The sequence below is a fragment of the Oryza sativa genome, chromosome 7 (assembly GCF_034140825.1).
Source record: "Oryza sativa Japonica Group chromosome 7, ASM3414082v1".
Lineage (NCBI taxonomy): Eukaryota > Viridiplantae > Streptophyta > Magnoliopsida > Poales > Poaceae > Oryza > Oryza sativa.
Genome location: NC_089041.1, coordinates 9,161,595 through 9,178,947, shown reverse-complemented (window position 1 = coordinate 9,178,947; position 17,353 = coordinate 9,161,595). Strand labels below are relative to the sequence as shown.

The following is a 17,353-nucleotide window of genomic DNA, read 5'->3' as shown; positions in this document are numbered from 1 at the left end:
TTAAAAAATACACCGTTTAACAGTTTGGGAAGCATGCGCGTGAAAAACGAGGTGACAGGAGCGGTCGCCCGCGGGAACGAGCGCACCCTTAAAAAGGCCAGCGATAGCTGTTATGTAAAAGGAGATAATTTATTATTAGCATATTAGCTGCTACAAACATGGAAAATAAGTTTATTTGATTTATTATGAAACTTTTATATACAAATTTATAAAGAAAACATATTAATTTGTAGTTCGGGAAGCATGGAAGATGATCAAGTTGCCAAGTGGCCCTTAGGTTTGTTACAATTAAAATGAGTTTTTTTTTTTGCACTGGTTAGGTTTTCCTTGTCGTTGTATGTATGGCAATTTGTTATCTATCGTACAAATGCTACACCAATACTCCCTTTGTTTTATATTATAAGTCGCTTTGTTTTATATTATAAGTCGCTTGATATTTTTTCCTAATCAAATTTATTTAAGTTTGATTAAGCTTATAAAGATATATAATAGTATTTTTAATATAAAACAAATATATTATCAAAATATATTCAATGTTAGATTTAACGAAACTAATTTGATATTTTAGATGTTACTAATTTTTTTTTTAAATTTTGTTAAACTTAACCAAGTTTGATTAGTTAAGCCACGTCATTAAGAAATTGTTAGCCATTGGATTAAATCCTAATTATATAATTGTAGCCGTTTGATCATCCAATTCACAGCAAATCAGCAATGTTGGAACGTACGCAAGCACCAAGCAGTACCTGGGCCCAGCTTCTTCGTTGAGCCATATTGCGCAGCCCATCAGAGAGAGACAAGGCCTCAACCTTATCCATGAACGCGGCCGATAGCTCGCTGCTCGCTGCCCCTCCCACGCCTCCCTCGCGCGGACAGTATAGGTGAGCATTTTTTTCCATAGCTCAATTTTGATCGCTGGATAGGCCAATGGAGGGGGAAACAAAACCCAAGTTTTTGGTTTTTTCAGCATCTGTCTAGGACTCTTCCTATGCTACAGTTGACAACAACTCCGTTTTTCAGATGGTGTGTTGAATGGGAATTGTTCGCTTCTGCTAAACATCCAATTATTTTTTACCCCCATTTTTGCCATTAAACTTCTTTGTGTGGCTGATGCCATGGACGCTTGTTCTCCCTTATCCCAGAATAAAACCTTCTTTGGAATGAATGGAGGAATTTTCAGTGTTTGTTCTGTGAGAATCGAACTAATGTCGATGAAAATCCTATGAAATTTTACACTATTTTCTCATGAATTAATTCAATCTTTGTAAAAAAAATCCTCCCGAAATTCATCAAATCCAAAGGCTGCATGTGTTGCTGAATTATTAATAAAAACCTGATGGAGATGATTGGCTTTCTTCCCGATATTGAGACCCTGACCCTAGAAATTATGTTGCAAGGGCATGCCTTTGGATCATGTGTATTTTATCTGCTCAAGATGTGTGTACAAGAATAAGTAGGCTGGAGTTGGCAATAAGTGGTGACCCGGAGGTAAATTTGTTTTTCCTAATATGAGGTTTCCCCAAGGATGACGAAACCATTCTGCATTTTTTGTTCATAAGTTTAATGGTCAAATTATACTCTAGCAATTTATCTCTAACTCACATTTCTACTTCTCTTAATCTTTCATTTCGGCCTGACCGCCATTTCAACCTAGTCTTTACATATTATCCTCATTTCAGGCTAAGATTATTGATTGCCCATTTGATTGCATCTGTGGAGAACTGAAGATATCCAGCTGAATTTTCTTGTGGACATAACAATCAAAAGCATGAGAGGAATCGAACAAAGATTGAATTTGTGTTTTTGAGAAGCCTACTTAGGTCAGCCACATCACTCCGACGGATCACATTGGCTTTCCATGGTATGATTATGAGTCCTGACAATGGGGAGCCATTCCAGAACTTCCTGGTTGAACTATCCAGCCTGATGAAATTCAAGGAAATTTACCGCGCTGAGAGATCCGCATTCAGACCAAACTGGGAGTAAGCGTGATCATTCAGAAACAGCGTGCTACAGATCAACACCAAAATTCCTAAATTGCATGTCCTTGCCAAAATTGTAATAGACAATGTGTAATGCTTGTATTATATTTTTCTGCCTTCTAATATATTCGACAATACTCTTGCCGCTTTCATATAAAAAAACCACCAAAATTCCGAATAACTGAAGGCATGGTCTATCGTGTTGCATGCATACCAGAATTATTCCTGAACCGCTGAGAGCATGCCGTACTGTGTTGCAGATCGATAGCAGTATTGCGAGCGCAAAATAAAGGCCGTAAAACTTGTTTAATTCGTGTTTTACTTAGAGAGATATTTTTTTAGATAATAAAATAGAATATCCTGACCTTTACTCAACAAGTTACAGCCAATTATTACAGAGTAGTACACAAAATGAAAAGTTTCTCACACAAAAAAGAAGACACCTACCAACCCAAGATAAGGAGTACACAATTATTGAATTCTGTTTGTGAATCTCCATCCAAAATTGGTAAACAGTTGCATAACCGTTGCCTCAAGATTACGACATGCAACTTTTAAACGCTCGCCCTCTTCATCACACTTTTGTAGCAGTACCCAAGACCTGAGCCAGTGCGTTGCCCTGAAAATTACATGCATATATGAAACAGATGGTGATTTGTCAAAAATCATATCATTCCTACTCAACCATAGAGCCCAATATATAACAGAAGCTCCTATGAGAATAAGTTTCCTATTTTTCTTGTCTACCCCCAGAAGCCAATCATAAAAAATATGAGATATGCAATTAGGAGGGTAAAGACCAAAAGAGAACTATACAGCTCTCCAAATAAACTTTGCAAAATGACATTCCATAAAAAGATGTTGAATAGTTTCATTCTTCATACAGAAACAACATCTCAAACTTCCATTCCAGTTCCTCCTTGCCAAATTATCTTTAGTTAATACTACCCCTTTAAGCAAGTACCACACAAAGATCTTAATCTTCAGAGGCATCTTGGACTTCCAAATAATCTTATTTCTCTCAATATAACCATTGTTTATTAAAGCCAGATACATTGACCGGACAGAAAATTGGCCATTCTGATGATAGTTCCATCTAAAACAATCACTCTGTTGATTCAACTCAATATGTACAATAGAAGCCCACAATTCATACCACTTTGCTAGATTCTGACCAACTAAAGCCCTCATAAAAGAAACATTTAGCGGAACAGGTCTCGTAACATTAGCAACTGAAGAACTTTTCCTTCGAACAATAGCATAGAGAGATGGATACCTACCTTTAAACACTAAGTTATCTAGCCATTTATCTTCCCAGAATCTAACTTGTTCCCTATTATTCAGAATCCAGGAACCCATGTTTAAGAAAGTATTCTTAACTTTCATAAGACCTAACAAAAAATAAGAATCACCTTGTTTCCTATCAACTTGGGTAATAGACTGATTATAAAGATACTTTGTTTTTAATAAGTCTTGCCAAACCCCTTACTCATTTATTAATTTAAACAACCATTTAGTCAAAAGGTATTTATTTTGTATTTCTAAATTATGGACACCCAAACTACCCTGATCTTTGGGTTGGCAAATAATATCCCATCTTGTAAGTCTGTACTTTTTCTTATGATCATCCCCTTGCCAAAAGAATGTTGATCTATAATAATCAATTTTTTGAAGAACCCCTTTTGGAATCTAAAAAAAGATATCATAAACATAGCTAAACTAGAAAGAACAGAATTAATCAAAACCAGTCTACCCCTAACAGACATATGTTTTCCCTTCCAACTACTAAGTTTCTTCTCAATTCTTTGTTCAATAACTTTCCAATCTTTGTTACTAAGCTTTCTAAAATGCATTAGAATACCAAGATATCTAACTGGAAAAGTACCTAACTTACAACCAAAGATAGTAGAATATTATTCATAAAAGTCCTTTGCCTGGCCAAAACAAAATAATTCACTTTTATTAAAATTTATTTTCAAGCCAGACAACTTTTCAAACACAGATAAAATCAATTTCAGATTCTTGGCTTGTTATAAATGTGGAATTACCCCATTAATGGTACCAACATCCACACTTTTGTAGCAGTGACCAAGACCTAAGTCAGTGCGTTGCCCTGAAAATTACATGCATATATGAAACAGATGGTGATTTATCAAAAATCATATCATTCCTACTCAACCATAGAGCGCAACATATAACAGAAGCTCCTATGAGAATAAGTTTCCTATTTTTCTTGTCCACCCCCAGAAGCCAATCATCAAAAATATGAGATATGCAATTAGGAGGGTAAAGACCAAAAGAGAACTATACAGCTCTCCAAATAAACTTTGCAAAATGGCATTCCATAAAAAGATGTTGAATAGTTTCATTCTTCATACAGAAACAACATTTCAAACTTCCATTCCAGTTCCTCCTTGCCAAATTATCTTTAGTTAATACTACCCCTTTAAGCAAGTACCACACAAAGATCTTAATCTTCAGAGGCATCTTAGACTTCCAAATAATCTTATTTCTCTCAATATAACCATTGTTTATTAAAGCCAGATACATTGACCGGACAGAAAATTGGCCATTCTGATGATAGTTCCATCTAAAACAATCACTCTGTTGATTCAACTCAATATGTACAATAGAAGCCCACAATTCATACCACTTTGCTAGATTCTGACCAACTAAAGCCCTCATAAAAGAAACATTTAGCGGAACAGGTCTCGTAACATTAGCAACTGAAGAACTTTTCCTTCGAACAATAGCATAGAGAGATGGATACCTACCTTTAAACGTCAAGTTACCTAGCCATTTATCTTCCCAGAATCTAACTTGTTCCCTATTATTCAGAATCCAGGAACCCATGTTTAAGAAAGTATTCTTAACTTTCATAAGACCTAACAAAAAATGAGAATCACCTTGTTTCCTATCAACTTGGGTAATAGACTGATTATAAAGATACTTTGTTTTTAATAAGTCTTGCCAAACCCCTTACTCATTTATTAATTTAAACAACCATTTACTCAAAAGGCATTTATTTTGTATTTCTAAATTATGGACACCCAAACCACCCTGATCTTTGGGTTGGCAAATAATATCCCATCTTGTAAGTCTGTACTTTTTCTTATGATCATCCCCTTGCCAAAAGAATGTTGATATATAATAATCAATTTTTTGAAGAACCCCTTTTAGAATCTAAAAAAAGATATCATAAACATAGCTAAACTAGAAAGAACAGAATTAATCAAAACCAGTCTACCCCCAATAGACATATGTTTTCCCTTCCAACTACTAAGTTTCTTCTCAATTCTTTGTTCAATAACTTTCCAATCTTTGTTACTAAGCTTTCTAAAATGCATTGGAATACCAAGATATCTAACTGGAAAAGTACCTAACTTACAACCAAAGATAGTAGAATATTGTTCATAAAAGTCCTTTGCCTGGCCAAAACAAAATAATTCACTTTTATTAAAATTTATTTTCAAGCTAGACAACTTTTCAAACACAGATAAAATCAATTTCAGATTCTTGGCTTGTTGTAAATCGTGCTCCGAAAAGATGATGGTATCATCAGCATATTGCAAAATAGATAAACCATCATCCACCAAATGTGGAATTACCCCATTAATGGTACCAACATCTTTAGCCCTCTTAATTAGTAGAGCTAGCATATCAGCCACTATGTTAAAGAGAATAGGAGACAAAGGATCCCCTTGCTTGAGGCCTTTGTAAGTTTGAAAATTATTCCCAATTTGATCATTTACTTTAATATCAACATGACCACCCTGAACAAAAGAAACTATCCATTGACACCATTTAGGAGAAAAGCCCTTCATTCTCAACGTTTGTTGAACAAAAGACCATTTAACCTTATCATAGGCTTTCTCAAAATCAATCTTAAATATTACCCCACTTTTATTTTTACGATGCATTTCATGAATAGTTTCATCGAGAATAACAACCCCTTCCATAATATTTCTCTCAGGAATAAAAGCAGTTTGAGTAGGACTAATTACTTTTTGAGCAACGCCAATTATTCTATTTGTAGCAACCTTGGTAAAAAATTTTAAAACTAACGTTAAGTAAGCATATAGGCCTATACTGTTCAATTTTCATGGCCTCCACACACTTAGAGAGATATACCTTCCCATTTTGTTTGATTTGGAACATCGCACAAGTGGTTAATTATTCCTCGACGCTACATTATACTCCCTCCGTTATTTTTTTTTCGCCGGAGAGGCCAGAGGAGGCCATCCGAATATATTAAAAAGAATAAAGTTACAAGAAAAAGCGATAGAAAACTATCGAGGTTGAAAGTGCACGACCAAAAACCACATGCTAACCACACAAGCACAACCCACTGAGAGAGGAACCTAGCACTAAAACGACCCCCGCTATGCATGGCCGATCGCCACTGGGCATACGACAACACCACAAGATGAGACTCTGAAGACGATGCTGCCACGGAGGTCACAACATCAAGGACACCGCCATCATCCATCTATGGGAGATATGGTTTTCACCCAGAGCAACTCGCCAAGGGAGAGAGGTATCCTCGACAAGGCCCCAAGGGGGGTTACGATGCCAGAAGGTGTAGCCGCTGCCAGCCCGATGAACCATCACGCAAGGCTTTCGCCTAGAACCCTGCAACCCTGCATGAAATTCGTCACCCATGAACTCAGAAACCACCACACAGGCAGTGGCAACATGAGGCCTCCACCCCATGTCACCGGTGCCCCATCACCGGCTGACTTCCACACTTGTTGTTCCCTGCTGCCACCCTAGAAGCTGGCCCATGCCTCCTTCATCCCACCACCTGCTGGCCTCCTCGTCATTTTTGCCAAAAGGAGAACCCGGACTTGACAGCGTCGCGTGGGTGGCCAAAGCTTCCCTCGTTAACCAACTGCCGCCTCGATCCAACCTAGAAACTCCCCCACGAAGAAGGGAGAGGAGCTCCAAGAAGGGCAAGGGTGCCCATCAGCAACAAGGAAGATGACCCACCACCGCCAGCTCCCTTTGCACTACCATCATTACCTGCTCCAGGCACATTTGCGCCGGTGTCACCACCACCCTTCTCGGCTTCCTGGTCGCCGCGCCGACGCCTGCGCCACCTTCCGAGCACACGGCCGTCGCGCCAACGCCGGCACCACTACCGCCGTACCCAGCCGTTATTTAATATACGACGCTGTTGAATTTTTTAAGATATGTTTGACCATTAGTCTTCTTAAAAATATTTAATTAATTATTATTTATTTTATTGTGACTTGATTTATCATCAATGTTTTTAAGCATGACTTAAATATTTTTATATTTACACAATATTTTTAAATAAAATGAATGGTCAAATATTTGTCAAAAATTCAAAGACGTCGTATATTAAAAGACGGAGGTAGTACTTGTTTATCGACATGATGAGTCGAGCTATGTTATTTCTGCCTTCGTTTGATAACCTTATCAAAGGTGAGAAAATGCAGAGCATGGATTTAGCTTCTCATGTTCAGTTAGTTTCTTGCATTCTTTTCATCAAATTTTGTGAGCGCTTACTTTTAAACCTTGGCCAAATATTTTTTTTACCGAAAATAGCGGGAGAGGCTTATACCGTACTATATATATTATATAATTATATAAGGAGGATATTTACTATGCGGATGTTTACACAGAGATTATGGGTAACCAAACTTTGGTTTGCCGATTTTCAGTATGCTAGTTAATTTGGTCGAAAATTGAGCACCCCCTGTATATTATGCTGCACCAAAGAAAGAATGCTTACTCTGCACAGTCTATATATTCCTCTTTGCAGCATATCTACCTACTTTCGAAAAAAAAAAACCTAGGTCAGTCAACGAGAAGTTTTACAGCGAATATATATAGGTGGAACAAAACTATTTCCAATTTGATTAACATTGAACCTTGTATGACAGATTAAACATATGTTAATGCGTCGTCAAAAGTGCTGTTTTGATAAAAAAAATCCTGAATTATTCAATGATTTTCTAAACCAATCCAGAGCAAGTTAGGTTCCAAAGGTGAGATCATGCACCCAAACTACTCATGTGACAAAGCAAGAATATGATAAAACAAAGGATAGGATAGGAATACATGTGTAAAATAGAGGATTGAAAACACAGAAACTTCATAGAAATTGGAATTCGGATAGGTGGTAGGAAAATCACATGATTTTTTTTATTATTGCATAATAACCATCAAACACCCAACAATCAAAATTTACAATGATCGAAGAACTAGGCTTATTTCGTTGCTTCCACCGTTCATGAGGTGATTTGCCTGTGTGAGCCAGCCAAAAAATGAGCTTTGAGTGGATAATAGCTTTCCTGTGTTTTTCTTCTAAAATCACATGGAAAGGAATTTCATATTTTGTTTTTTAGAAAATTCCTTGTATACCCTAAAATTTTAGCTAATCCTTTCTATTCCTTTGAATTTTGCTTGCTTCTTTATATACCCAAAATTTGATTTTTAGCCCTTCCATACCCCTCCCATCAGTTGAGCGTTAGTTGACCGTCTAATTTCTATAAATATGACCATTTTACCCTTTGAATGAACATAGAAATTTATAAATTACACCATTGAAAATGTAAAAGTTTGTCGCATGACACTATTATTGTTATGAGTTTGCTCTTTGATACATTATTTATGACAAAATTTATTTTTAGATAATGAAATAAAAATATGTATTTATTTTATTTTTTTTAAAAAGTCATAAAAATGAGGAGCAATCATGCAAAGATAGGACAACCCACGATATTTTTTTTATAAATGCTCCCGATAAAAAAAATATTTTCCTATTAAATTTCAAATAAAAATTTTAATTTATTACATTTGTTTCATTTTAGAAATTTATGTCAAAATTTTCTGAACTATTTAGTCTCATTAGTTATATAAAATGTACATGCTGTGCACTCAAACAAAATTTTCAATCGTTTTTGAAGCTTATATTCAAACATAAATCACCAAGGACATTAAAGACATTTGCCACCAAACTTAACAGTGACCGCTTGGCCATGCCGCCAAAAAATACGATCTAAAATCGAGAAAAGAGCAAGTATTCATCCACTTTTCTTACTAAAACTAACTTTCTTTTATCTTAAATCTAATTCTACTTACTTTTTTCTAATCTTTTTCAAAAAATCTATTCATGCTTTTTTTTTGATCCAGTTATGATTATAGACTCTACCAAGAGTCTGACGAATTTTTTGCTTCATCCAAATGTGTAAAAGATCGTAGTCGCACTTAAAAGCCGAGTACTCTACCATTAATGAAGGAAAATGTAACGGCAGGGGTGTATAAGGGATCAAATTGAAATTTCAGGGGGTATAGAAGTGATCGGATAATTTCAGAGATATAAAATTGATTGAGTGATTTTTTAAGAGTATACAAGGAATTTACTCTATTTTTTTCCCATTTGGTCATTCCTACGAACCAAAGGTATCTACTGTGACCATTCCTGTAGGATTCAAATTCCTAAGTTTTTCCTCCATTCCGAAGTGGTCCTCGAAAGCTAGGAATTTGGCAAGTATCTTGAACCATCTTTCCAAAGACAACAAACCAAATTTTGGCTAGCCAATGCTTAGTTTGGTTCCATAAATCAAGCACCTGTAACACTACAAAGTCTTAATAAACGCATATGACTAAATAAACGCATAATTCTTCAGTTCTTCCAGCACTTATTTGTCTGGTGCTGCATATCCACTTCGAAGAAAATTAGGTCAATCAGCACCAAATTACAGCGCGTATAGATGGAGCAAAACCATGTCTTATATTGTATTAATGTTGACTGTTATTCCAGTGAGGAACAATCCATAAACCTTTAGGCTGAGTTTGAAAGGGAGTTTGGATTTTGCTACTCCCTCGTTTATCATGAGAACCTTCCCGAACTATCAACGGTATGTTTTTTATAAATACTTTTTTAATTAATATAGAAGTTTCTTTAAAAAATCAAATAGACTAATTTTTAAATTTATAATAATTAATACTCTATTAATTATGTGCTATAATAACTTATCTTGTTTTACTGCCACTAAAAATCAAAGACAAACTTTACTTTAAAACTCAGCCTTAGTCTTATATGAAAGAAACCAATGGCACATCGGCCTATTATATTGTCAAAAGTGATGTATTATTACGTATAAATAAGAAAGGCGAAAAAAAAAATTCTTCGACCGATTTCTAAACCAACAGCAGTGGTAAATTGGATTCCAAACGTGGATCATGCATGACTGAAATGCAATTCCATAGATAGATGATTTGAACTCTCTTTTCCAGAAACAACTAAACCATGCAGTAAGCTGCAGCTGAAAATCTTAGGATGAACCACACATATGAAGCCATATGCATGCATGCAGGACAATGATTATATATATATGGCTAGTAGTGTTTCTCTGGTGCCACTTGCAGTGATGCTCTAATGAGCAAGAACTAGAGCCTTTTTCTACATGCAGCGTTGCAGAGCTAAATCTGGAAGCCCCAACTTGACCACCATGCTTGGTACTTTGAGCAAATAGAATCCATGTACTTCTCCAAAGAGTCTACCATTGATGCTAGTCACAAAGCTAGCTTGCTTCCATTGATGCTAGTCACAAAGCTTTGTTTCAAGTGGATCCATCAACTTGGGCCTTACATTACATCTTGTCTGTGTACGAATGATGGAGATTGATCACCCTGAAAAGCAAAATATTAATATATGAGTGTCTAGTCTTATCTAATACTTTCTGTGTATGCATATCATCGCATGGTTATATCCTCTGCTCCCTTCATTGGATGACTACACATTATATATATTACATTTGGGGAAACTATATGCACATGATATGTAACATGCTTCAAAGCATATGCCACCCTATTGATGCATATTTGTGCATAAAGAGAAAAAAATGCTAGAAATAATTTTTTCACATAGGTCACGCATATGATCCCGGTACTAGCTAACCAAACTATAGTTAAATACAAGTTTTATATAAGTAAGATTGTAGTTACAGTGTAGTTACAATATAGTTACAATGTAGGTACACTTCAATTATACTACAGTTACATTTGAAAGTTTTTCATAAAAAGACTTGCGGTACGATTTAGATTTACTCATAGTTTTCCATGATGCATTTCTGATTATTTTTTAGTTGTAAACCTTCCGTGGGACATCTTCCATATAATGGATACATCCTTGATTTGTGTGCATAGGTGGAACAACCAATTATGCAAGTGGGTCATCCAAATTCAAAGAGAAAGCTGAATAAAGACGATATATGTCCAGTTAATTGGCTTGGGAGTTTAATGTTAGGGGTCCTGCACTTAACAGTGTAGTGTGGATTCATGGAATTCCCTAGAATTCTATCACATCATCACCAATCAACGTCTAGAACAGAGGATTCATGGAAAATTTCTTGCTGATGACAAATTTGGAATATATAGAAGCTACTGAAATCATCAGATTTTCAATGATATAATGCTTCCACTCGAAATTTGACACTACCCTACCAATTCTAGTATTGCAAAACATAAGCGCACTTATTTAGTAGCATAAGATTGCATTCTCATATTTAGTTTGCTACCAATGTGGAGCCAAATTATGATATTATAGTGTAGAATGTTCTAAATTGATACCAAATCTACTATAGGCAATACCAATAGCCTTTAATCCAAAGAATTATAAGTATCATACAAGCTAAAAAAAATAAATAGTACGGTACATTTTGGTAGCAAACCAAAATGGCCCTAAGTCAACATTTAGTTGTTAAGTCTAGAGAATTTGATCAAATTTTCACTCAATTATGCATGCGAACCCTAATATTCTCCTCCATTCCTGTATATTCTAACCCTATATAGACATTTTAGTATTTTTTATATAAATATCCATAGGGACCACCCCTATTATTTTTTGTCAAAAAAATTAGATGGGAGATCGAAGGTTGTCAATATTTTTTATTTAACACTATGAAGAAGATATACCAGTATGGTCGATAAGTAGATCAAATATATATTTATATATACATGATATGTTTAAGATTAGTATCTGCATGTTTAGGCAACACAAATTGATCCAATTATTTATTGATATGAATGTGGTTACGAATAATATCTTCATAATATATTTTGTTAATGTATACACATCTAGTTGTTCTTGTACTCCCTTCGGTCATAAGTATTTCATGTTAGATACTACTATACGTAAATAATGATGTCTCGAGATACTCTCAACTAAAGGCTCTAGGAATGACCACAACTAACCTAATTTTCATGATAACTAAATAATGTAAGCAAAGGCTAAAAAGAACCTATATAAACAAACATTTACCTGAGGAAGAGTATTGATCATATTGATATTCATAGGAATAAGATATTTTTCTGGGTATCTACTGTTGGGATACGCGTAGGCTACAATAGTATAAATCAAAATTTTCTATCGCGTAAACCAGAAACCATGCAAGTATTAGATCATATATTGTTACCACTCGACGCGCTGCGCAGCGGAAAAAGGCGCTAAGAAGTCGAAGGAATTCTCGCGAAGTAGCGCGCGTCGATGTAGAGGAAGTAGTTGATCGCACCGGCTCGACCTTCTCCTCTTCGTGTGTTCTCCTCGCTGTACTCCCACGCCGATCAGCACCGCAAACCAGCGGCGCCTCTACCAGTATCCACATGTACAGGGACAGAACGCCACGCGCAGATGTGCTAGCACCCACGCGTGGCTAGAGTTTTGCTCGGGGAGGGAAGTGACGGCTAGAGTTTCTCACGTGATGCAATTACTCCGCCGGTCACACCCCTCACGAATATATAGGATCCATCACTTGGGCCTCCAAGGCCCGTAGGACTCCTATTCGGATCCCTATTCGAATTAAGCTCATATTGGATCTCCATCCAATCCCCTTATTCTGGTCCATTAAGCATGCGACCCTGTAGGTTCATGTACACTCGGCTGTAACCCGAAAACTCCTTTTCGGTTCACGCGTCAACAGCGGCCCCTAGCAGAACGTATTGACCCACCGGGCATACATAAAGATCATATCGACTGAACCTCTACTGTATACTTGTAAGAACCCCTTTGCCTCACGATATCGATTAAGCTCAATGCTAGATATGTGTCATCCTCAAATAGCTCAATCATTCACTCGAACTTGTTGATAGATTATATAACTTGTGATTGACTCCTCAATCACCTTTGGTATGGCCATACACTTTCATAATCTACAACATCAAGGGGCCCAGAGATATCTCTCCATAGGAGGGGCAAATCCCATCTTGATTATTCATATCTCACTACATGTTTTGATTCATAGCATACCCGAAAACTACTTTTATAACTACCCAATTACGGAGTAGCGTTTAGCAGTCCCTAAGTAAGCTACTACACATGTTGGGAACCATGATAATCTCAGGTCTAAGGATTCAACACCAACACTAAATGAGATCACTGATGACACAACACATATGGCTCTTGCAGTGTCTTATGTTGCATGTTCACTAACATGTGTCCACATTATTAATTTGGTATCTCTATACCATGATCCATGGGACATGATCATCAATTAATACATGTGCTGATCATCTAATTATATTTGTTCCACGTATGATATTTGAACAGGAATCCTTTAGAAATAGTAACAAACAACATAAAGAGTCTCATCAAAAAATCACATATTCATTAACCAATAATGTTTTATCTATTTCGAGGAACAATGTCGGAGAAATATATAAACATAGTATGTGATACAATCATCTCTATGATTACCTCTAGGGCATATCACTAACATCTACCAACATCAAGAAATTTAATCAAGCAATATATCATGATGCTCATGTATATCAGAAGTACTAAATTATGTTACTGTAACCAAGCAACGTAAAATATGTTATTTAGTTAATTATGAAACTTTGTTAATAGCAGTCCGGCTATTACACATTACTCTATTAGCATTGCTACTCAAATAGTATTATTTCATAATGATCAATTATACTGAGCAACTCATTGAGGCTTAGTTAATTTATGCGCATTCAGCATCATATCATTATAAAAACAAATGAAAACCCACAAAACATATATAAGAAGTAGAACATTTACTACCACGAAGGAATGAACCATATCTTCAGGGCTCACCACACACGTCCATCATCCATATGTAGTGCCCGATATAATTTTTCAACAAAGACAAATCTACCGGTCATATATTAGCTAAGTTTTGCAGGATTTAATTAAATTTCTGCTTGCAAAAGCATCTGGATTTAATGATATGGTTTTCATTTTTCAGTTTTGAGTGGGCCGGCCGAGTGGCGTGTCGTCACTTATTAGAATGAATTTGAACTCCAAGGATTGATACCAGAAAAGCGAAATTAATTAACGTGGAGAAGCATATCATCGAACTTTTACAGTATGAAGTTATCATCAGATCTCTAATATGGAAAAGGAAAAGGATTGTACCCCTCTGTTTGGTAATTGTGGTTCCAACTTTCGTAAGAACAATTATGTAATCCTTGATTATGGTACTTAATTAAGAAGATACTAATAGGTATCATAGTCCATATTATAGAAATTTACTCTGAGGTACCACACAAACGTTTAATTTCTAGCTAATGCAAATTTGTGAAACCTCTCAATACTTTCTTAAGTATCATAAAAACACCCTAATTTGGTACATTCAGGTAACATACTCTCTCTATTTTAAATGTCGTTGACTTTTTAAGATACATTTGACCATTTGTCTTATTCAATATATATATATATATAATTATTATTTATTTTATTGTGATTTGATTTATTATCAAATGTTCTTTAAGCATGATTCAAATATTTTTATATTTACATAAAAAATTAAATAATACAAATGATCAAACGTTGATAAAAAAATCAACGGTATCATAAATTAAAAAACGGAGGTAATAATACTTATAAAAGATGTGGTCCATCTAAATTATTTTACACTAAAAAGTGATGACACCTATCAATACCATGTTCCTATTTGTGTGTTCATTTCTACTCTACATGACTTCAGCCGGATAAATTAGCAGCTATCAGTGATTTCGGATTGGGGTGTAATTGAGATTTTGAAAAGCCGGTATTTTCAGTAAAAAAAAAAAGCACACCTGTATGATTTGACGTTTAATACTACATTGCTTTAGTTTGTGGAGTACGTCCTATAAAGAAAACCGTAGAAGATTTCCCAGGAAAGAAATGGAATCGAAGCTTAGGTTAATTTAGTTTAGCTAAGCTTGCTCGTACAACTTGATCCATTACTTAAGCACCAAACAGTGATCTACCTCTGCATATATAAACCATGGCAGCCCTGGCATTTCCAGCTGCAGTGCAGATCAACACATCTCTCATCTCACTTAATTAGCGAGTTATCTTAACAACTAAATTAGGTCACCATTAGCATTAGCAAGCTAGACATATAATCCAAATATTGTTGCTGTGTGATCGATGGGCAGCGTGTCGTGCGGCAGATCAGCGGCGCCGGCGGCGCTCGTTGCACTTGTGGTGGTGTCGTCGGCGTTGCTGTCACTGTCAGCTCGCTGCCAGTGCCACGCCGCGCGATCTTCCCCTCTCGCGGCCGCCATGTCGCCGCCGCCGTCGGCCGTGACAACGGCGGCGGCGGCGGCACGCGGCGGCGGCCGCGTGCTGCAGGAAGGAGGAGGGGAAGGAGGAGGAGATGGAGGTGAGGCGGGGGTGGGAGGAGACGGCTTGTTGCCGACCAACCCAGGCAACAGCCCGGCCACCGGGCACGCACGCAAGCCTCCCGCGTGATCATACGCATGATGTGGAATATTTGCCAAAGTGTGAAGCAAACAAACGTACGACACGCTGCGTGCGCGCGCGCGCGTTAATTAGATAGCTAGCTAGTTTGGACGGAATAATCTCGATCGATCTTGTGTGTGTGTTGTTCTTGTTGGTTTCGCAGTATATTTTGTTTGTGTTTAATTTGCGTCTCGTGGTTTGTAAGAGTTATTCTGACTTCGTGGTCGCTAGCTAGCTAGCTATATATTTATATCGTTGTTTGTGCTCAAGAGCATAGTTATGATATGTAAAAAAGATATATATATCGCATGTACATCTATATTGCAATAAAAAGACGGTGGTTAATTAGTATATTGTATTGGGAAAATACCGCATAGGTGTCTATATTTTTCTCCGGTGATCTTTGAGGTGGCGGGCATGGGAGGTGGCGCGCTGCAGGGGTGCAACCGGTGGTGGCAGGCTACAACTGCTACACCCCACCTAGCCTATTGGATCCCATGGAGAGGAGAGAAGGAAGGGAGAAGAAGATGAGCCACCTTCAAGTAATCATGTCCCTGGCTACGCTCTTTGGAGGCTGCCGCTTCATCGGGCATCGAGCCAGCCACTCATCTTCTGGTGAAAGTGGTGGGTACAGGTGATTGGCCGCCGCTCTAGCCGATCTGTCTCCTAATCCGGCTGGCCACTACCATCGTAGTAGTGAGCTTCCCTTTGAGTATCGGCATCGGTAACGCCTGTGGGTGCCACACATATTCCTAGAGGGGTAGTTTCCACGATTCTTCACTCATACTTGCCATGAGGTGGACACTCAGAGCGAAAAATGTCACAACCAGAAAATCACATTTCCCAATCACTACTGTATTAATCCGCGTCCTAGAAAAAAATCATGGTATACCTCAACGAATTTGATGCGAAAGACACATCTTTATTATGTTGATAATATTTATATTATTATAAAGGCCGTCAGACCTAACAAACAAAAATAAACAACAACAGAAAAACAAACCTATATTTCCATCATCACATGCGCTCAACTAGGGTATAAGACAAGACTCTACCTAGGACTTCTTCTCCAAAGTTTCACTTACTAAAGAGGAAAAGATTGAACAAAAATGAATATAATCATCGTACTCAGCAAGTCACACCGGGAGATGCATGATTAATGCAAGGTGGTATAATGAATAGTATTACAGGGTTGAGTTTTGCAACAAACAATCATTTCAAATCATTTTAGGAATAAAAGTCAATTTTAGAAACATGTTCCTATAATCCAATTAATTATCAAGGTCACGACCCATGCGAACCTACATTAAACCACAGGCCAAAAACAGATTAAACCGGCCAAGCAGCCTTGTACCAGATTCTAAATCGTCCTAAGCCATACCAGGCCAACCATTCCAAGTTTTAGTTAGCTAACTAGATTATCCAAATTTTAACTACTAACTTGAGTACATTACTAGGGATGCCCATAATCGAGGTACAACTATTCAAATAGGTTTTACTATGATTAGAGGTGTATATCTTTACCCATAAGACACGCCTTCCTCACATGTCACCACGTGCCTCATACCACCACGGTACATGGACGGAAAAGGTGGCATTGTTCTTTACTCATCCTAGCCCTGAACAAGGGGACTGACACAACCCC

At 37.0% G+C, this 17,353-nt stretch overlaps 1 long non-coding RNA gene across 1 annotated transcript; it reads left to right on the top strand.

The window, feature by feature from the left end:
- The first annotated feature begins 745 nt into the window (after window positions 1-745).
- LOC107281674 (uncharacterized) lies at window positions 746-2,167 on the top strand. The gene is made up of 3 exons (XR_001547434.3): window positions 746-881; window positions 1,398-1,488; window positions 1,680-2,167. It is a non-coding gene; the product is annotated as an uncharacterized lncRNA (long non-coding RNA).
- The last annotated feature ends 15,186 nt before the right edge of the window (window positions 2,168-17,353 follow it).